We start from the raw sequence: 24,504 nt of genomic DNA, 5'->3' as shown, positions 1-24,504 counted from the left end.
TTCCGTGGGTGCCAGTGTTTACAAGCCAGCCACCGCGGTTGCATCCAAACATACAATCGGAACATCTCATATTATCACAGCGTTTTTAGTGATTGCATCTGCAAAATAAGTCACCATGGGCCCCAAGAAAGCTTCTAGTGCCAAGCCTACAGCAAAAAGGGTGAGAATTACTATGGATATGAAGAAAGAGATCATTGCTAAGTATGAAAGTGGAGTGCGTGTCTCCGAGCTGGCCAGGTTGTACACAAAACCCCAATCAACCATCGCTACTATTGTGGCCAAGAAAACGGCAATCAAGGAAGCTGTTCTTGCCAAAGGTGCAACTTCGTTTTCGAAACAGAGATTGCAAGTGATAGAAGATGTTGAGAGACTGTTATTGGTGTGGATAAACGAAAAACAGATAGCAGGAGATAGCATCTCTCAAGTGATCATATGTGAAAAGGCTAGGAAGTTGCATGACAATTTAATTAGAAAAATGCCTGCAACTAGTGGTGATGTGAGTGAATTTAAGGCCAGCAAAGGTTGGTTTGAGAGATTTAAGAATCATAGTAGCATACATAGCGTGATAAGGCATGGTGAGGCTGCCAGTTCGGACCAAGAAGCAGCTGAAAAATATGTGAAGGAATTCAAGGAGTACATAGACAGTGAAGAACTGAAACCTGAACAAGTGTTTAATTGTGACGAAACAGGCCTGTTTTGGAAGAAAATGTCAAGCAGGAAGAAAAGGCACTCCCAGGACATAAGCCTATGAAAGACAGGCTTACTCTGTTGATGTGTGCTAATGCTAGTGGTGATTGCAAAGCAAAGCCTTTATTGGTGTATCACTCTGAAACTCTCAGAGTGTTCAGGAAAAACAATGTCCTCAAGGCTAATTTGTGTGTGATGTGGAGGGCAAACAGTAAGGCATGGGTCACTAGAGACCTTTTCTATGACTGGTTACACCATGCATTTGCCCCCACTGTGAAAAATTACCTCCTGGAAAATAAATTGAACCTTAAGTGCCTCCTGGTATTACACAATTCTCCTGGTCATCCTTCAGACGTGGCAGAGTGACTTTCTGGGGACATGAGCTTCATTAAGGTCAAGTTTTTGCCTCCTAATACCACTCCTCTCCTGCAGCCCATGGACCAGCAGGTCACTGCAAACTTCAAAAAACTCTACACAAAAGCTATGTTTGAAAGGTGCTTTGTAGTGACCTCAGAAACTCAAATGGCTCTAAGAGAATTTTGGAGAGATCACTTTAGCATCCTCAACTGTGTAAACATTATAGGTAAGGCTTGGGAGGAAGTGACTAAGAGGACATTGAACTCTGCTTGAAAGAAACTGTGGCCAGAATGTGTAGACAAAAGGGATTTTGAAGGGTTTGAGGCTAACCCTGGGAATCCTATGCCAGTTGAGGAATCCATTGTGACATTGGGGAAGTCCTTGGGGTTGGAGGTTAGTGGGGAGGATGTGGAAGAGTTGGTGGAGGAAGACAATGAAGAACTAACCACACTGATGAGCTGCAAGATCATCTTCAACAGCACGAGGCCAGACCTGAGGAAACTGCTCCGGAGGAGGAGATAGAGAAATTGAGGAAGTTGCCTACTTCAAAGATTAAGGAAATGTGTGCAATGTGTCTTAAAGTGCAAACGTTTTTTGATGAAAATCACCCTCACACAGCTATTGCAAGCCGTGCTGGTGACTATTACACTGACAATGTTGTGAAACACTTTAGGAATGTCACAATGGAACAGGAGGTACAGGCCTTTGTGGACAGATATGTTGTGCGACAGAGGTCCAGTGACTTTCAAGCTGGTCCTAGTGGCATTAAAAGAAGAAGAGAAGTAACCCCAGAAAAGGACTTGAGGTGTGAAGTCCTTTTCTGGGGTTACTTCCCTTCTTCTTTTAATGCCACTAGGACCAGCTTGAGAGTCACTGGACCTCTGTCGCACAACATATCTGTCCATATGGAAGGGGATTCCCCTTCTAAACATTAACACCATTCACACTCTCCCCTCCTCCCATCCCATCAATTATCACCAGATCTTCAATAAAGGTAAGTGTCATGTAATTGTACATGTCTTCTTCAGTTTGTGTGTATTAAAATTAATATTTCATGTGGTAAAAATTTTTTTTTTCATACTTTGGGGTGTCAGGAATAGATTAATTTGATTTCCATTATTTCTTATGGGGAAAATTTCGCCTAACGTTGAGCTCTCAGGAACGGATTAATATCATTAGGTGAGGGTCCACTGTAATGCTAAAATACGCATGTGTTCCTCACCTAAGCTAGTATTTTGTAGGATTACCCTTCGTCTTAATGCACTTCTTAGATCTCCTAGCCACTGATAAGGCTAACTTTTGGAGCATAGAAAATTCAATACCCTCTCATAATGGTACTCGAGATTTTGAGGTTAGTGGATACACGTACATCTATGCCATGACACTTACACTTAATAAATTTTCAAATGTTCACTACTGAATTCAAGTTCAATGAGTTTCCAGGTCAGCCATTAACCCCTTTCAGTGTCTTGTATGTAGATCTAGGTTACTAATGCTAGGATCGTTTATGTAGATCTACACATCAATTCTAGCAGCTGCAAATTTGGCGCAAGAGGGCTGATAAGCATACCTATGAGAGAACAGGTCTGCATGGTCAGTGTGTACAGTATACAAAAAATTAAGAACCCCACAGAGCATTGTGGGAATACCATATTAAGTACACCTTGTTCACCATGCTGTGCAGATATAAAGGCCTCACTTCCAGGTGAACTGAATAGGCTAAATTATTCCTCAGTGATAGTTCTAACAATGAGGATTGTGGAGCCAATGATAAATTCTTTGAATATGAATGCAAAGTGACTGAAAGTGATGCTCAGGGCACCAGAAATATCACTGAAAACCTTAATGATCCACAACCACTCACGTCTGGGGTTGGTTCACATGAAAGCTCACATTCTACTCTGGCCTGGGCTGAGATGTGAGTAATGGTGATGATAGAGATGTGAATTTTGATTTCTTAGCAATCAATGACGACTCTAGTAGTGATAACAAAGATTATTCACCTGTGAAGCTTCAATTTATATGATGCAGCATGTGATCCGATAGTGTGCCCATTGTTATCACCAAGGGACAAGGTAAATCCAGGGACCCAACACTGGCAACACATAGTGATAGTAATGGGAGATGGCGCATCAACTGGAATAAGTAATAGGCTACGTACAATGTCACTGCTGTATACAGCAGTAGGTGGTGGCACAGCAAGATATGTGGCATTAGTGCCAGCCCAGGCTGGAAGGCGAAGACAAGTCCCACACACACTACAACGACAACTCACGGCTGCCTCCACTACCCATACACCATAACCACTAGCCACTACAAGCAGCTGAAAACATCCAGTAACCACCACCAGACCTCATCAGGGATTGGCAGGAAAATGCAAACTTTTGCCCAAACTCCATCAATTTGACAACACATACAGTGCAATCCAGCCCACCTGTACCCTCAGGAAAGATGCCAGTAAATATAAATTCTGTGAAGTATATATCACTGAACCCATGACGCAAATTATCTAGTGAGGGAAAACCACAGCAAACACATTGGTTTCACCACAGTCATGACTACACCTGTGGAAGGACAACTGTTTCTGAGGTGTATCTCTTCTCTGCCACAATAATGCTTATGTTACATGCGTATAAGCACAATATAGCATCACGCTGGTTGACTGTCTTGTATGTACCCTGGCATCCAGTGATCTCAACTATAACAGATTTATGCTGCTGCTAAGTATGCTACACTTCTCAGATAAGATGAGGCTTAACAGGAACTACATGTTATACAAGTTAAGGGATGTTCTGGTGTATCTCAAACAGAAGTTCAGAGTATTTTTATCCATTCAGGAAGCCTGTCACTGACGAATCTGATCCTGTTCAAAGGTAAACTGTTAATCAAGCAGGATATACTTAGCAAGAGGAAACACTTTGGTATCAAACTATTTGTGTTGTGTGACTGGGAAACTGGCACAGTACTGAATCTCTTTGCATAGACAGGAAGTAAAAACATTGAAAAATACCAAGAAGTTGTTGGGAATCTCAGGTGATTTGGCAATAACAATGATGGAACCATTTCTTGTTAAGGGGCATACATTATGCACAGTGGCTTTGTGTGTGTGAACATGAAATATATGTGTGGTACAATACATGGAACATGTAAACATATGCCTTAGTTCAATGCAAGCATTAGTGCCAGTGAGGTGCAGTTGTTTTATGCCAGTGACGTCATGGCATTTCAGTGACATGATAAACATGATCCACAGACATTAATCCAAAAGCATGATTTTTTTTTTTTAACACATCAACCGTCTCCCACCGAGGCAGGGTGACCCAAAATAGAAAGAAACACTTTCACCGTCATTCAACACTTTCACCATCATTCACACATAATAACTACTGTCTTTGTAGATGCGCTCAGATACGACAACTCAGATGTCACTCCAAACAGCCAATATCCCAAACCATCCCTTATAAGTGTAGGCACTGTACTTCCCACCTCCAAGATTCAAGTCAAGCTAACCAGTTTCCCTGAATCCCTTCACAAAATATTACCACGCTCACGCTCCAACAGCTCGTCAAGTCCCAAAAAACATTAGTCTCCATTCACTTTTATCTAGGATACTCACACATGCCTGCTGCATGTCCAAGCTGATTGCACACAAAACCTCCTTTACCCCTTTCCTCCATCCTTTCCTAGGATGACCCGCTACCCCTCCTCCTCTTCATAACAGATTTATACACCCTCTAAGTCATCCTATTTTGTTCCATGAAAATGTGCTCTTTGAGGAGCTTTTTATTTTTAAATCTCGACATTGTCAGCACTTTTAACCCCTCAACCCTTTCAGTGGCTGTCACGCAGATCTACATGATTGCATCGAGTCCCTTATGTAGATCTGTGTTGAGCACAGCTCCCTCAGATAAACAATGAGCAGTAAATTTTGACCTAGTCATGCACTGCTCCACGCAGTGCATGACTGGAAAAGCAAAACTCTGACCTTGCATTTGATTTAAAACAGTGAATATGAGATGATTTCTAGGATGGTTTTTATACCTGGAATATACCTGGTGTGTGTTTCGGGCATCAACACCCCCCAGGCCCAGTCTGTGACCAGGCCCTGTGGTGGATCAGGGCCTGCTCAACCAGGTTGTTACTGCTGGCCACACATAAACTGATGTACGAACCACAGCCTGGCTGAGCAGGTACTGACTTTAAGTGCCTGTCCAGTGCCTTCTTGAAGATAGCCAGGGGTCTACTGGTAACCTCTTTTATACAATGGACCCTCGCCTAACGAACGCATCGCATAACGTTAAATCTGCCTAACGAAGCATTTGAGCGTCAAAATTTTGCCCTACCTAATGATAAAAAACTCGCCCAACGTGATTCGTCTGGGACCTGTTCACGTGTGACCAATGTTTACAAGCCAGCCAGTGCGGTCGCATCTACGCATACATTTGGTACATTTCACCTTATCCCAGTGTTTTTAGTGCTTGCAACTACAAAATAAGTCACCAAGGGCCCCAAGAAAGCTTCTAGTGCCAACCCTGTGGTAAAAAGGGTGAGAATTAGTATGGAAATTAAGAAAGATTTTGAAGAGTTTGGGGCTAACCCTGAGAAGCCTATGCCAGTTGTGGAATCCATTATGCCTACTTCAAAGATTAAGGAATGTGTGCAAAGTGGGTTGAAGTGCAAACCTTTATGGATGAAAAATCACCCTAACACAGCTATTGCAAGCCATGCTGGTGACTATTACAATGACAATATTGTGGCCCATTTTAGGAAAATCTTAAAGGAACGTGAGGTACAGAGCTCTATTCAATTCAATTCAAGTTTATTCTCTATAAGGGTTACAATGTGGGGTTTACAGGTTTTGGGTATTGTGTGGTTTACATGTTATAAAATACTAATTACAGAGGGGGCCACTAGAACACCTAGCCTGGCTAGGCATTTCAAGCAGACTTAGATTAATTCTTAACATTAAATCCTTACAGATTATGGTAATAAAGCTAAGTGACTACTATGGACAGATTTGTTGTGCAACAGAGGTCCAGTGACTCTCAAGCTGGTCCTAGTGGCATTAAAAAACAAGGAAGGGAAGTAACCCCAGAAAAGGACTTGCTACCTCAAGTCCTCATGGAAGGGGATTCCCCTTCTAAACAATAACAACTCCCACCATCTCCCCTCCTCGCATCCCATCAATCATCACCAGATCTTCAATAAAGGTAAGAGTCATGTATTCTTTATTTAGCAGAGTAGTAATCGTGCATGTCTTCTTCTTTTTGGGTGTATAAAAATGTATATTTCATGCGGTAAATTTTTTTTTTCATACTTTGGGGTGTCAGGAACGGATTAATTTGATTTCCATTATTTCTTATGGGGAAAATTAATTAAGCTAACAATAATTTCCGCTAGCGATGAGCTCTCAGAAACGGATTAATATCGTTACGCGAGGGTCCACTGCATATGTTGGGAGACAGCTGAATAGTCTTGGGCCCCTGATACCTATTGTGTTGTCTCTTAGTGTACTCATGGTGCCCCCTGCTTTTCATTGGGTGGATGTTGCATCTCCTGCCGAGTCTTTTGCTGTCACAGGGAATGATTTTCGGTGCAAATTCAGTACTAATCCCTCTAGGATTTTCCAAGTGTTATATATATTACCATGTATCTTTCTTGCCTACATTTCAGGGTATACAAGTCAAGGGACTTTAACCATCCCCAGTGATTTAGGTGCTTTATCGTAATTGTGTGTGCCATGAAGGTTCTCTGTACATTCTCCAGGTCAGCAATTTTAGAACATAAGAATATAAGAAAGAAGGAACACTGCAACTGGCCTACTGACCCATGTGGAGCAGGTCCATGCCCCCCCCCCCAGATTAGCCCAATGACCTACCCAGTCTGGTCACCTCCACTCAAGGAAGGAACACGGCACCAGACCCAGCAGCACAAGCTAGTCAGGTCCAACTCACACCCACCCACACCCACTCATGTATTTATCTAACCTATTTTTAAAACTACACAATGTTTTAGCCTCAATAACTGCACTCAGGAGTTTGTTCCACTCATCCACAACTCTATTACCAAACCAGTGCTTTCCTATATCCTTCCTGAATCTGAATTTTTCCAACTTGAAACCATTGCTGCGAGTCCTGTCTTGGCTGGAAATTTCCAGCATACTATTTACATCCCCTTTATTTATTCCTGTTTTCCGTTTATACACCTTGATCATATCCCCCCTAATTCTACACCTTTCAAGAGAGTGCAGATTCAGTGCCCTCAGACTATCCTCTATGCCTTGAAGGGGGCAGTTAGTGTACAGCAGTATTCCAGCCTAGAGACAACAGGTGATTTAAAGAGAATCATCATGGGCTTGGCATCTTTAGTTTTGAAGGTTCTCGTTATACATCCTATCATTTTTCTAGCAGATATGGTAGATACATTGTTGTAGTCTTTGAAAGTGATATCCTCTGACATTATCATTTCCAAGTCCTTCATATTAATTTTTTGGTTTACTGTGTGGTTAGAATTTGTTTTATACTCCAATAGTTTTAATTTATAGTTTAACTGCCTGTTTCTTGGAATTGTTTGATACAATTGAAGATATAATGCTAATCTAGGGATGATTTTGGTTGGTTTCATAATCAGAATAATTTGAAAATAGGCTCAAAGTAGTGCCAATATTAAAATTTTCCAATTTTCTTGGTAACAGCTAGATGCCCCCTCCCCCCCTGGTTTGTTTTGTGGGTTTTTAATAGGTCTCATTCAATTATTGGGATACCATAACCAATTATCCCTGGTTATATTTTATTATTCAAGAAATAGCGTAAATCTTCAATTTTTTTTGTGTGATGTTTAAATCAAACTGTGAGGCAAGTTTAATATAGAAAAGGCCTGGAGATGTGATGAATGAACATGGGAAATGCTTTAGTGCCTGGAATGTCTATAGTGTTTATTTTGGACACTACTCTTAAATTGGATTTTTTTTAATTTTGTGTAAAATTAGCAAAATTATTGAATTCTGTGCACTTTAAAGGGTAATTCAAATAGCTGAGTGACCAGCTCATTGTGCTCAACCAATAGAATGAAAAGCATACTAGCAAACTTGCTAAGAATTTGGTTGATTGGTGCATTGGAACTGACTTAAAATAGGACTCAAAGTGGACAAAATTGTCAATGCATATATTGTACGTTGACCACTAACTTCAAACCTCAGCAGTTTCATAAGTTTTCCATGAAATTTAATAATTTTGGTGTCATTACTTTCAGGAAAAGATTTTCAACCATATCAGATGAAATAACTTTTTTTTTTAAACTGTAGATGCTGAGAGCAATATTAATTTTGCAGAGTCTGAAGAGTGAAAGGGTCACCTATGGCATACCTGAAAAATAAAACTTCTGTGTGTGGGAAGATTTAAAAAAAAAAAAAAAAACTTACAGTTTCAAAACGTACATTTTTCTGAATCGTATAAGAATAAAATGGGTGGAATCTGATAAAAACTTAGTCTTATGGTGTGTTAAAGTTGGCCAAAACTGACATGTTATTGGCTACATCAGAGCTAACATTCCAATTAGTTTTTGTCAGTTTTCGTTTTTTTTCTAAGCCAAATAAAGTCTTATTTTCATTTTCTAATACACTAATTAACACTAAGCACCACATATTGCAATGAGAATATCATGATTTCATGCAAAAATGATACTGTAAATAGGTTGGGAAGCATACAGCACCATAAAAAAATATCAATATTCACTATAAATTTGTACAAAAACATGGTTTATCTTATATGTAATGATTATTTGTCAAGCAACATTATGTACAAGTGTTTATTGTCATATTAACCCTTAAACTGTCCAAATGTAGATCTACGTTCACCTGCGTGGCGCTCCGAATATTTTAAAAAATAAAAAAATCATTTTCTGTTTTTAAATTAGAGGGCAATTTTCTGTGTGGTATAAGGCCCAAAAAAAATTTTAAGACCAGTACTTACTGAGATATAAGACCACAAAGTTGGCTCTTGATGCTCACCTGATGGCAATAGTCAGTCCTGCCGCTTGCCAATTTACCTTTTTCCCTCATTTTTATTTTAATTTATATATAATTTTTATGTTCTGATAATTACAATTTATAATAGTTCTTGTGATTTCATAGCCAATCTTTGTTCTGACACTAATATTATGTACTGAAATAGTACTTAAATTGTAACAATCACACTGACAGGTGAACATTTTCACCTGCCCTGGTCATTTACTATTGTCTAGAAATATATACAAAGTATTTAAAGGTCCCAGCAATGCTTTAGACATGCTGGAGTATGAAACTCCTTGAAAAATGGTGTTATGACAAGGGTCAGCTAAGTGACATTTGATGAATGTGCCCTGCTGGAGGGAACCCTGCCTTTATATATTTTTACTTTTGCACACAAACATGCCTTTTTATGTCTGTCTGTCAGTCTGCCTGTCTATATGTACATCTATCTGTCTATCTGTCTGTCTGCCTAGCTCTGCTTATCTGTCTGTCCAGTTGAGCTTATCTGTCTTTCTGTCTTCTGTGTGTGCCTGGAGTATAATATAAACTCCTTAAAGAAGGGTGTTATGACAAGTGTCAGATAACAACTGACATTTGATGAATGCATGCTGCTCGAGAGGGAAACCTTGCCTTTATATGTTTTGACTCTTGCACACAAACATGTCTCTATGTCTGACTGTCAGTCTGTATATCTGTCTGTTTATCTGTCTGTCTATTTGTCTGTCTAGCTCTGCTTATCTGTCTGTCCAGTTCTGCTTATCTGTCTTTCTGTCTGCCTGTGTGTGTCTGTCTTTCCATCTGCTTGTCTCTGTCTTAGGGAGCAGCTAGTAAACCTGTTGGTTTGTGGTGTATATGCCGCTCCCTGATTGCTGAGCAAGTGACATTGGTATTATCTGCGTCATGTTTATTTATGTCTTATATCTACAAACACTGTATAGCACTTGGCCTGGAATTTTTGGGTTATCCTAGGTAATTTACATTATGTATAATAACTGTATTTATGAGTACATGTGAGAGACAGAGATACCGATAGACAGTGTTATAGACAGATAGACAGGGATATAGATATATAGACAGATAGACAGAGATATAGATAGACAAAGATATAGATAGACAGACATAAAGACAGATACAGAGACAGCCAAAGCCAGCCAGCCAGCCAGCTGAATACATAAGAAAGAAGGAACACTGTGCAGGCCTACTGGCCCATGCAAGGCAGGTCCATGTCACTCCCCAGCTTAGACCAATGACCCACCTAGTCAGGTCACATCCACCGAAAGAAGGAACACAACATCTGACCTAGTAGCACAAGCTAGTCAGGTCCAACTCACACCCACTCATGCATTTATCTTACCTATTTTTACTTTCCTCTTAAAATGTGAGTATTAATATGACATGACATCAATGAATCCCTGGTGTTTGCCACTCTATTTGCTCTAGGTGGCGCTCAGTTGAACTTGTGCTCCCACAAGGTACTAAATGGTCCCCGATTTTTTCTCATAGTGTGCACACTGAGTGCACGGTCCCATTCATTCATGTCTAGGCGAATCAGGCCTATTGCACCAAATTTGAAGGAGTGCTGCGTACATGCACGTATATCTACGTGTGGACAGTTTAAGGGTTAAAACTGTTTCATGGTATGATATTCCTCAAAACATGGCTTGATGCACAATGGAATACCACACAACTTACAGATATATTTTGTATCTGATAGCTTGCTTGACTTTCTAGTTATGTGTTGACATACATAACATTGTTTTTGTGCCTTCTTCAGGAATAGTATCAGAAAGTGTGCATCTGGTCTCACCCAAAATGGATCACTTTCACTACCATGGTGGCAACATGTTGACTGAACTTTCACTGGTATTTTTCTATTATCTGTCTTAAGATGGATATATACATAGATGGAAATCAGCAAATCTGCATTTGCATCCTATTTTCACCTGGAACATATTGTATGCATTTAGCACTACAACATCCAATAGATGGAAAAATAATTTTAGATACCAACTGCAGTTCATTCTGACACATTCCACAGACCCAATTTGCATGTTAGATTTGTCTACCAAATTCTTATTGGTACTGTAGTACTGTAGTCAATGACTGTATGCAGCTTCACAACAGTGTCATCTGTTTGCCAGTCAACTTTCCAGTGTCCTTCATTTGATGCCTGTGTATGGTCAACAGCACTGTCACATTTCTTTTGTTATGCCATCACAATGCATCATGTCATGAGTACGAAAAACTTGCACTTCACTGGTGTCCAGGGCTCTTGTGAATAGTGACACAAGTTTTCTATTTCCTGTCACTGGCCTACATGTCTGTATTGTTCACCTTGAGGAAATCACAAAGGGAAGGGCTTGTGTACCAATTATCTTTGAATAAGGTATGCCCCTTACCTAGATATGACTCCTTCATATTCCTCACCACCATACCAGAGAGTGCTAATAAACCAGAGTACAAGCGGATATTGAAATCACGGCTAGTGAGTCGTAAAACTCCAAACTGATGCATTAGCCACTGGGCCAGCTGAGCTCGAGTTCATCACGGAAATGCTGCATTATATTCACACCACACATTGCCCTCAGACATGACATCTCCACTGCCTCCAGCCTTCTCCTTGTTGCAACATTCACCACCCATGCATCACACCCATATAAGAGCATTGGTATAACATAATGTATAACATACATTCCCTTCTTTGCTTCCATGGACAAAGTTCTTTGTCTCCACAGACTCCTCAGTGCACCACTCACCTTTTTCCCCTTGTCAATTCTATGATTCACCTCATCTTTCATAGAATCATCTGTTGACACGTTCACTTCAAAATATCTGAATACAGTGGAACTCCAGTTTTCATCCTTAATCCATTCCAGAAAGTCGGTTGAAATCCGAAATGGATGAAAACCGAAGTAATATTTCCCATGATAAATAATGTAAATCCAATTAATCTGTTCGACTCAAATTTTTTTTTTTTTTCAACAAGTCGGCCATCTCCCACCGAGGCAGGGTGACCCAAAAAAGAAAGAAAATCCCCAAAAAGAAAATACTTTCATCATCATTCAACACTTTCACCACACTCACACATTATCACTGCTTTTGCAGAGGTGCTCAGAATACAACAGTTTAGAAGCATATACGTATAAAGATACACAACATATCCCTCCAAACTGCCAATATCCCAAACCCCTCCTTTAAAGTGCAGGCATTGTACTTCCCATTTCCAGGACTCAAGTCCGACTATATGAAAATAACCGGTTTCCCTGAATCCCTTCACTAAATATTACCCTGCTCACACTCCAACAGATCGTCAGGTCCCAAGTATCATTCGTCTCCATTCACTCCTATCTAACACGCTCATGCATGCTTGCTGGAAGTCCAAGCCCCTTGCCCACAAAACCTCCTTTACCCCCTCTTTCCAACCCTTTCGAGGACGACCCCTACCCCTCCTTCCTTCCCCTATAGATTTATATGCTTTCCATGTCATTCTACTTTGATCCATTCTCTCTAAATGACCAAACCACCTCAACAACCCCTCTTCTGCCCTCTGACTAATGCTTTTATTAACTACACACCTTCTCCTAATTTCCACACTCCGAATTTTCTGCATAATATTTACACCACACATTGCCCTTAGACAGGACATCTCCACTGCCTCCAACCGTCTCCTTGCTGCTGCATTTACCACCCAGGCTTCACATCCATATAAGAGTGTTGGTACTACTATACTTTCATACATTCCCTTCTTTGCCTCCATAGATAATGTTTTTTGACTCCACATATACCTCAACGCACCACTCACCTTTTTTCCCTCATCAATTCTATGATTAACCTCATCCTTCATAAACCCATCCGCCGACACGTCAACTCCCAAGTATCTGAAAACATTCACTTCTTCCATACTCCTCCTCCCCAATTTGATATCCAATTTTTCTTTATCTAAATCATTTGATACCCTCATCACCTTACTCTTTTCTATGTTCACTTTCAACTTTCTACCTTTACACACATTCTCAAACTAATCCACTAACCTTTGCAATTTTTCTTTAGAATCTCCCATAAGCACAGTATCATCAGTAAAAAGTAACTGTGTCAGTTCCCATTTTGAATTTGATTCCCCATAATTTAATCCCACCCCTCTCCCGAACACCCTAGCATTTACTTCTTTTACAACCCTATCTATAAATATATTAAACAACCATGGTGACATTACACATCCCTGTCTAAGACCTACTTTTACCGGGAAGTATTCTCCCTCTCTTCTACACACCCTAACCTGAGCCTCACTATCCTCATAAAAACTCTTTACAGCATTTAGTAACTTACCACCTATTCCATATACTTGCAACATCTGCCACATTGCTCCTCTATCCACTCTATCATATCTTTCTTTTCTTTCAACGTACCAGCTGTATCCCACTGAGGTGGGGTGGCCCAAAAGAAAAAACTGAAGTTTCTCCTTTTATTTATTATTTTTTTATTATCACACTGGCCGATTCCCACCAAGGCAGGGTGGCCCGAAAAAGAAAAACTTTCACCATCATTCACTCCATCACTGTCTTGCCAGAAGGGTGCTTTACACTACAGTTTTTAAACTGCAACATTAACACCCCTCCTTCAGAGTGCAGGCACTGTACTTCCCATCTCCAGGACTCAAGTCCGGCCTGCCGGTTTCCCTGAATCCCTTCATAAATGATACTTTGCTCACACTCCAACAGCACGTCAAGTATTAAAAACCATTTGTCTCCATTCACTCCTATCAAACACGCTCACACATGCCTGCTGGAAGTCCAAGCCCCTCGCACACAAAACCTCCTTTACCCCCTCCCTCCAACCCTTCCTAGGCCGACCCCTACCCCGCCTTCCTTCCACTACAGACTGATACACTCTTGAAGTCATTCTGTTTCGCTCCATTCTCTCTACATGTCCGAACCACCTCAACAACCCTTCATCAGCCCTCTGGACAACAGTTTTGGTAATCCCGCACCTCCTCCTAACTTCCAAACTACGAATTCTCTGCATTATATTCACACCACACATTGCCCTCAGACATGACATCTCCACTGCCTCCAGCCTTCTCCTCGCTGCAACATTCATCACCCACGCTTCACACCCATATAAGAGCGTTGGTAAAACTATACTCTCATACATTCCCCTCTTTGCCTCCAAGGACAAAGTTCTTTGTCTCCACAGACTCCTAAGTGCACCACTCACTCTTTTTCCCTCATCAATTCTATGATTCACCTCATCTTTCATAGACCCATCCGCTGACACGTCCACTCCCAAATATCTGAATACGTTCACCTCCTCCATACTCTCTCCCTCCAATCTGATATTCAATCTTTCATCACCTAATCTTTTTGTTATTCTCATAACCTTACTCTTTCCTGTATTCACCTTTAATTTTCTTCTTTTGCACACCCTACCAAATTCATCCACCAATCTCTGCAACTTCTCTTCAGAATCTCCCAAGAGCACAGTGTCATCAGCAAAGAGCAGCTGTGACAACTCCCACTTTGTGTGTGATTCTTTATCTTTTAACTCCACGCCTCTTGCCAAGACCCTCGCATTTACTTCTCTTACAACCCCATCTATAAATATATTAAACAACCACGGTGACATCACACATCCTTGTCTAAGGCCTACTTTTACTGGGAAAAAATTTCCCTCTTTCCTACATACTCTAACTTGAGCCTCACTATCCTCATAAAAACTCTTCACTGCTTTCAGTAACCTACCTCCTACACCATACACTTGCAACATCTGCCACATTGCCCCCCTATCCACCCTGTCATACGCCTTTTCCAAATCCATAAATGCCACAAAGACCTCTTTAGCCTTATCTAAATACTGTTCACTTATATGTTTCACTGTAAACACCTGGTCCACACACCCCCTACCTTTCCTAAAGCCTCCTTGTTCATCTGCTATCCTATTCTCCGTCTTACTCTTAATTCTTTCAATTATAACTCTACCATACACTTTACCAGGTACACTCAAAAGACTTATCCCCCTATAATTTTTGCACTCTCTTTTATCCCCTTTGCCTTTATACAAAGGAACTATGCATGCTCTCTGCCAATCCCTAGGTACCTTACCCTCTTCCATACATTTATTAAATAATTGCACCAACCACTCCAAAACTATATCCCCACCTGCTTTTAACATTTCTATCTTTATCCCATCAATCCCGGCTGCCTTACCCCCTTTCATTTTACCTACTGCCTCACGAACTTCCCCCACACTCACAACTGGCTCTTCCTCACTCCTACAAGATGTTATTCCTCCTTGCCCTATACACGAAATCACAGCTTCCCTATCTTCATCAACATTTAACAATTCCTCAAAATATTCCCTCCATCTTCCCAATACCTCTAACTCTCCATTTAATAACTCTCCTCTCCTATTTTTAACTGACAAATCCATTTGTTCTCTAGGCTTTCTTAACTTGTTAATCTCACTCCAAAACTTTTTCTTATTTTCAACAAAATTTGTTGATAACATCTCACCCACTCTCTCATTTGCTCTCTTTTTACATTGCTTCACCACTCTCTTAACCTCTCTCTTTTTCTCCATATACTCTTCCCTCCTTGCATCACTTCTACTTTGTAAAAACTTCTCATATGCTAACTTTTTCTCCCTTACTACTCTCTTTACATCATCATTCCACCAATCGCTCCTCTTCCCTCCTGCACCCACTTTCCTGTAACCACAAACTTCTGCTGAACACTCTAACACTACATTTTTAAATCTACCCCATACCTCTTCGACCCCATTGCCTATGCTCTCATTAGCCCATCTATCCTCCAATAGCTGTTTATATCTTACCCTAACTGCCTCCTCTTTTAGTTTATAAACCTTCACCTCTCTCTTCCCTGATGCTTCTATTCTCCTTGTATCCCATCTACCTTTTACTCTCAGTGTAGCTACAACTAGAAAGTGATCTGATATATCTGTGGCCCCTCTATAAACATGTACATCCTGAAGTCTATTCAACAGTCTTTTATCTACCAATACATAATCCAACAAACTACTGTCATTTCGCCCTACATCATATCGTGTATACTTATTTATCCTCTTTTTCTTAAAATATGTATTACCTATAACTAAACCCCTTTCTATACAAAGTTCAATCAAAGGGCTCCCATTATCATTTACACCTGGCACCCCAAACTTACCTACCACACCCTCTCTAAAAGTTTCTCCTACTTTAGCATTCAGGTCCCCTACCACAATTACTCTCTCACTTGGTTCAAAGGCTCCTATACATTCACTTAACATCTCCCAAAATCTCTCTCTCTCCTCTGCATTCCTCTCTTCTCCAGGTGCATACACGCTTATTATGACCCACTTCTCGCATCCAACCTTTACTTTAATCCACATAATTCTTGAATTTACACATTCATATTCTCTTTTCTCCTTCCATAACTGATCATAACCCCTTCCTTTGCTCTAACTCTCTCAGATACTCCAGATTTAATCCCATTTATTTCCCCCCACTGAAACTCTCCTACCCCCTTCAGCTTTGTTTCGCTTAGAGCCAGGACATCCAACTTCTTTTCATTCATAACATCAGCAATCATCTTTTAAATTTAGTAATATATACAGGAGAAGGGGTTACTAGCCCCTTGCTCCCGGCATTTTAGTCACCTCTTACGACACGCATGGCTTACAGAGGAAGAATTCTGTTCCACTTCCCCATGGAGATAAGAGGAAATAAACAAGAACAAGAATTAGAAAGAAAATAGAAGAAAACCCAGAGGGGTGTGTATATATATGCTTGTACATGTATGTGTAGTGTGACCTAAGTGTAAGTAGAAGTAGCAAGACTTACCTGTAATCTTGCATATTTATGAGACAGACAAAAGACACCAGCAATCCTACCATCATGTAAAACAATTACAGGCTTTCGTTTTACACTCACTTGGCAGGACGGTAGTACCTCCCTGGGCAGTTGCTGTCTACCAACCTACTACCTAGGACTCTATCATATGCCTTTTCTAAATCCATAAATGCAATAAAAACTTCCCTACCTTTATCTAAATACTGTTCACATATATGCTTCAATGTAAACACTTGATCTACACATCCCCTACCCACTCTGAAGCCTCCCTGCTCATCCGCAATCCTACATTCTGTCTTACCTCTAATTCTTTCAATTATAACCCTACCATATACTTTTCCTGGTATACTCAGTAAACTTATTCCTCTATAATTTTTACAATCTCTTTTGTCCCCTTTCCCTTTATATAAAGGGACTATACATGCTCTCCGCCAATCCCTAGGTACCTTCCCCTCTTTCATACATAAACAAAAGTACCAACCACTCCAACACTATATCCCCCCCTGCTTTTAACATTTCTATCATGATCCCATCAGTTCCAGCTGCTTTACCCCCTTTCATTCTACGTAATGCCTCACGTACCTCCACCACACTTACATTCTGCTCTTCTTCACTCCTAAAAGATGGTATACCTCCCTGGCCAGTGCATGAAATTACCGCCTCCCTTTCTTCCTCAACATTTAAAAGTTCCTCAAAATATTCTCGCCATCTACCTAATACCTCCATCTCCCCATCTACTACTCCCCTACTCTGTTTTTAACTGACAAATCCATACTTTCCCTAGGCTTTCTTAACTTGTTTAACTCACTCCAAAATTTTTTCTTATTTTCATTAAAATTTCTTGACAGTGCCTCTCCCACTCTTTCATCTGCTCTCCTTTTGCACTCTCTCACCACTCTCTTCACCTTTCTTTTACTCTCCATATACTCAAAAATGTTAACTAAAAATACATTTTATAGAGAAAACCTATAGTTTTACATACACAAAACAATGAGTAATAAATATAAATGACTAATTTTAATGGATAAATGAACATTTAAATCACTTTTACTTTATGGAAGATGGCAAGGAGGGGAGAGGAAGGAGAGGTTATTGTCTGGAAGGGGAATTCCCCTCCATAAGGACTTCAGGTATCGAAGCCCTATCCAGGGTTACTTCCCTTCTTTGTCTTTTACTGGCACTAGGACCAGCTTGAGGGTCACTGGACCATGCAGACATGGCTTGTAACAACTTTTTTAGGGTGATAATTCTCCACCAACTCTTCCACATCCTAGCTACATGATATTTAATGCGGCCCAGAGCCATATTATTACCATCGACATACAATGTTCACTGAATTTAATCGTTTCTAACAACTACCTTTAGATGTCATCATAAACAAAGGGAGAAGTAATGGATAGTTCATGCCGAGAATTGTAAACAAAAGCATTATGTATTAACCCTTTCAGGGTCCAGAGGCCAAATTTCAAAGTGTGCACCAGTGTCCAAGAATTTTCAAAAAATAATTTTTTTCTTTTTTCTTATGAAATGGTAGAGAATCTTTTTCTGAAGGTAATAAAACATAAAGTATGAAATTTGGTGGAAAACTGAAGAAATTATGCTCTCGCGAATTTTGATGTGTCAGTGATGTTTATGCATCGGCGATTTTGCCGACTTTGACTCCCATTTTAGGCCAATTACATTATTCCAGTTGACCAAATTCTTAGTTATTTCAGTAGTATTACTTCTATTCTATCGATTGAGCACAAGAAATTGCCAAATCAACTGCTTCAACTACAAAATAATGTGATCGGAAATTGGTAATTTGGCCAATTTAGTGCAAAGTTCAAAATATTCCAATTTCAAAATAGGATCCAGAATAAACAATGCAGGCATTTCTGGAACTAAACTAACATTTCCTCTGTTCATTAGTTATGTTTTTAGGCTTTACAAATGAATTCCATTTTGATTTTTATTCACATAATGAATTTTTATTCAAACCAAAAAAATAGAAGATTTACTGTTATGCAATATTGTAATAATTGTATAAATTATATCACCACATTTGTGAATGTATATTAGACCCACCAGCAGGTGTGTATTAGACATGTGAGGTCATTTGTTTACTCTTGAACATCGACAAAAATTTAACATTTTTCACTACTTTGAGCTCAATTTCAAGCCATCAAATCAAAATCATCTCTATTTCTGTAATATATCTTCCATTCTATCAAATGAGACCAAGAAATCGCAAATGCAACCATAAAAAACATACAAAAAAACACTGCAAAGTTGCTGTTTTAATCGAAAATTATGGTCTAAGTTTTTTCTCTCATTTTGCACTGTGTTGCAGGATTTGTTTTATGTGGTGCACACATACCACATAGATGTATTCTCTCATATCTAGGCCCAAATTTACTACTCACAGCTTATCAGAGTGAGCTGAGCTCATGGCATAGATCTACGGTTTGGACCCTCAATATACAGCCGCAGATCTACGGCATGGGCCCTGAAAGGGTTAAGGGCGGTGACTGGGCCAACAGAGATTTATACATGCTGTCTCTGATGCTGGACCAGAGAAAATGTAATGTTTTTCCTCTGCCTGGCTAGCACACGTCCATAGCATATAAACATTGCATGTTTATATGCAATGTAACATGTTTCTTATATAATTTTGAAGAAAATATCATAGATGGATTAATGAAAATGTCTATATAACCTAAAATAAGACATTTAATGTGCCAAAGAGTGATTATTATTATGTATTAGTATCATCAGAATATAAGAACACAGGAAAGAAGGAACACTGCAACAGGCCTACTGGCCTATGTGAGGCAGGACCAATTCTCTCACTGGCTTAAGCCAATGCCTTGACCTAGCGAGGTCAGACACATCACTTAAGGGAGGAGCACGGCATCCGATCTAGTAGCACAAGCTAGTCAGGTCCAACTCACACCCACTCATGAATTTATCCAACCTATTTTTAAAACTACACAATGTCTTAGCTTCTATGATGGTACTTGGGAGTTTGTTCCACTCATCCACAACTCTATTACCAAACTAGTGCTTTCCTATATCCTTCCTGAATCTGAATTTTTCCAATTTAAAACCACTGCTGTGAGTTCTGTCTATGTTAGATATTTTTAGCACGACCCAGGTGGACACATCTGGTACAGACAATCTCCAAGCGGAGGTATGAAACCTGGGGTAAAATTTCGCCCAAAAAAGTGGTCAAAATCCGAATTGTACAATATCTGCACCGGACAAAATCTGGGGTTCCACTGTACATTCACTTCCTCCATATTCTCTCTCTCCAACCCAATATTCACTTTCAATTTTCTTCTTTTACATACCCTACCAAACTCATCCACCAACCTCTGCCACGTCTCTTCAGAATCTCTCAAAAGCACAGTATCATCAGCAAAGAGCAACTGTGAGAACTCCTACTTTGTGTTAGATTCTTTATCTTTTAAACCCAAACCTCTTGCCAACACCCGAGCATTCGCTTCTCTAACAACCCCATCTATAAATATATTGAACAACCATGGTGACATCACACATCCTTGTCTAAGGCCTACTTTTACTGGGAAATAATCTCCCTGTCCCCTACATACGTGTACTCTAACCTGAGCTTCACTATCCTCATTAAAATTTTCACTGCTTTCAACAACCTACCTCCTATTCCATACATTTGCAACATCTGCCATATTACCCCCATCTATCCACCCAGTCATATACCTTTTCCAAATCCATAAATGCCACTAAAACCTCTTTACCCTTATCTAGACACTGTTTACTTGTAATTGAACATTTTCGCTACTTTGAGCTCAATTTCAAGGTACTTTTCATCGTGAAACCAATCAAAATCATATCTATTTCTGTAATATATGTTCTATTCTATCAAATGAGACCAAAAAACGAGAATACAACCATAAAAACCATAAGAAAATATACTGCAAAGAGGCGGCTAATGGCTGAGAAGTGAACTTCCTTATTTATCATGTTTTTTTTTTTTCATTTTTGGTGTACATTAAGAAGCATCTTTCCATCATTGTCCAAGTTTCAATAAGATAGCCCAACAAACAACTGAGAGAAAAAAAAAACAATAATAATAATATCTTTATTTACTGCAAGTACATGTACATGGTATACAGGCCTAGATAACATCATACTACTATATAGAAAGCCCCTTGTTATGCTAAGCATTTCAGGCAAATTAGGCCAGTGTCCCAGGATAAGACCCACACCAGTCTACTAACACCCAGGTACCCATTTACTGATGGGTGAACATAGACAACAAGTGTAAAGAAACATGCCCAGTGTTTCTACCCTAGCTGGAAATCGAATATATACCAAAAATCATATATGGCTAGCCCAAGCCAGGTACTAGAAATAAGCCACTTTGACTTTTTTGAGTTATCCTAGGTTCTCTACACATATGCTGCTATGTGTGATAATCTATGTAAAGAAAAAAGCCTTTTTGTTTCAGTTTTATGGTACAGTACGAGTGTATATCACATTTAGCCCTGTGCTATACTCTGTTTTCTTTAATATAAGCCCCCAAGACAGGGATAGGAGAATGGTACTTGTATCCCATATCCTCTTCATACCTTCGTTGAACTGTTCGGTATTATGACAAATATTATTCGTTCTGGAGCATTTAACATGTTTTTATGTTATTTATATTGTTTATTATGTCATATTAGATCAATTGTGATAGGCAAATAAGCTGTAGCATAATATTAGCATAATAATAAAGCAAATTCCCCTGCATCACGAGACTGAGCTCATGGCAACCGACAGTGGCGTCAAAGCTACCTTATCTTTAATGGATGATGTACTGTGTAGGTGCTTTACACAACAAGAAGCATTTCTTTTATTATTTGGAACAATGGTTAGGGCTGACAGTAAGCAAGTTATACCAATTGGAGAAAAAGAAATTGGAATGCCTTATGCAGCAAGTAGCGCCACCAAACAGTACCAACAGGTTCATGTGGCGACCCTGGAAATTTGAAATTATGCTAGCCAAAATTAGTGCCGAATAACTGATGGAACCGGATGTCTGATTGCTGGATTTGTGATGGCGGACCTGTATATTCAACAGACTTATTCCCTTATAATTTTTGAATTCTCTTTTGTACCCTTTGCCTTTATACAAAAGAACTATGCATGTTCTCTGCCAATCCCTAGGTACCTTACCCTCTTCCATACATTTATTAAATAAAAGCACCAACCACTCCAAAAACTATATTCCCACCTGCTTTTGATATTTCTATCTTTATCCCATCAATCCCAGCTGCTTTACTCCCTTTCATTTTACCCACTGCCTAACGAACTTCCCCCACACTCGCAACTTGCTCCTCCTCGCTCCTATAAGATGTTATTCCTCCCTGCCCTGTACATGAAATCACAGCTTCCCTATCTACATCAACACTTAACAATTCCTCAAAATATTCCCTCCATCTTCCCAAATACCTCTAAACTCTCCATGTAATAACTCTCCTCTCCTATTTTTAACAATCAAATCCATTCATTCCCTAGGTTTCCTCAACTTATTAGTCTCACTCTCTCATTTGCTCACTTTTTACATTGCGTCACCACTCTTCTAACCTCTCTTTTCCTCTCCATATACTCCTCCCTCCTTGCATCACTTCTTGGTATATACAGTGGTCCCCCGGTATTCGATGGCATCAGTATCCAATAAATCCGGTACAGTGGACCCCCGGTTTACGATCAGCTCCCAATGCGACCAATTATGTAAGTGTATTTATGTAAGTGTGTGTGTATGTGTATGTTTGGGGGTCTGAAATGGACTAATAAAATTCACAATATTCCTTATGGGAACAAATTCGGTCAGTACCGGCACTTGAACATACTTCTGGAATGAAATAATATCGCAAACCGGGGGTCCACTGTATTCGATACATTTTAACGCAAAAATTTTGCCTCGCCACTCATTAAAAACCCCGCCATGCGCGATTCATCCGAGATGTGTCCACACGTGGCCTGAACTGCCCCGTGCGTGCCAGTGTTTACAAGCCAGTCAGTGTGCTCGCATCTAAGGATACATTCGGTACATTCCATATTATCACAGTGTTTTTGGTGCTTGTTTCTGCAAAATAAGTCACTATGGGCCCCAAGAAAGCTTCTAGTGCCAACCCTGTGGTAAAAAGGGTGAGAATTAGTATGGAAATTAAGAAAGATTTTGAAGGGTTTGGGGCTAACCCTGAGAAGCCTATGCCAGTTGTGGAATCCATTGTGCCTACTTCAAGAATTAAGGAAATGTGTGCAAAGCGGGTTGAACTGCAAACCTTTATGGATGAAAATCACCCTAACACAGCTATTGCAAGCCGTGCTGGTGACTATTACAATGACAATGTTGTGGCCCATTTTATACAAATCGTAAAGGAACTGGAGGTACAGAGCTCTATGGACAGATTTGTTGTGCGACAGAGGTCCAGTGACTCTCAAGCTGGTCCTAGTGGCATTAAAAGAAGAAGGGAAGTAACCCCAGAAAAGGACTTGCTACCTCAAATCCTAATGGAAGGGGATTCCCCTTCTAAACAATAAGTTCAACACTCTCCCCTCCTCCCATCCCATCAATCATTGCTAGATCTTCATTTAAGGTAAGTGTCATGTATTCTATTGTTAGTAGAGTACTACAAACTGTGCATGTCTTCTTCAGTTTGTGTGCATTAAATTTAATATTTCATGTGGTAAAATTTTTTTTAATTCGCCTTACGATAATTTCAGCATTCGATGAGCTCTCAGGAACGGATTAATATCGAATACCGGGGGTCCACTGTACTGCTTGAAGGAAAGTCTTCTTTTGAATAACACCAGAGAATTATTTTTGACAATGTTCCAGAACAGATAAAAATACTCACTGAATTTATATTTTAACTACATAATCACTGCCCATATTTTGTAGAAAAAATCACCTCAGAAAAGTGCAACATATGTAGCATTAGCATAGTGTTGCAAAGAACCGATACATCTCTGCAACAGCTGTGTCCTTCCACTTTTGAAGCTTTGATTTCAGTATACCACCGTAAACTTGTAATAGTTATTTGTTTAAGCAACAATAATATTCATCAGTGAGTCATTGAGGGATAAATGAATGCAGTCAAGTTCAGTGAAATCATCTGTTAAAGGATAAATTAGCTGAATCCCACTATTACTATCATCAAATTGTGAAATATTTGGCACAAATGCCAGTTCCATACTCTGTTGGTCCATGGGAATATAAGCTTTGGTGAAGAATTGAGACACTTATGCAACAAATGGGAATCTTTATTGAAGAAACGTTTCACCACACAGTGACTTCATCAGTCCAATACAAAGTATTGGACTGATGAAGCCAATGTGTGGCGAAACGTTTCTGTGTCACTTTCGCTTGATTCAGCACTCTCCTCCTTATACATATAATACTTTACACTATCATTACCCAAATCACTCCAATCACTGTACAATTCAGGGGTAAAGAGCTACTGGTGAATAATTTGTGTAGCAATACCAGAAGTGGAAGGCACTGCTATATCTTGGGTTGAACTGGCACTTCTTGCCTTCCTGGTTGTATGACCATTGCTATCCACTTCAAAACCAGAAAACAATGTTCTGTTATCACCCT

The 24,504-nt window shown here is 39.8% G+C and overlaps 1 protein-coding gene across 1 annotated transcript in view; it reads right to left on the bottom strand.

Moving 5' to 3' along the window:
• The window catches only part of Lztr1 (Leucine zipper like transcription regulator 1), a gene marked incomplete at its 5' end in the record, with an annotated part of 328,453 nt that overhangs the window by 121,808 nt on the left and 182,141 nt on the right, over nt 1–24,504 (bottom strand).

The sequence above is a fragment of the Cherax quadricarinatus genome, chromosome 36 (assembly GCF_038502225.1).
Source record: "Cherax quadricarinatus isolate ZL_2023a chromosome 36, ASM3850222v1, whole genome shotgun sequence".
NCBI lineage: Eukaryota > Metazoa > Arthropoda > Malacostraca > Decapoda > Parastacidae > Cherax > Cherax quadricarinatus.
This window is presented reverse-complemented; position numbering and strand designations above follow the sequence as displayed.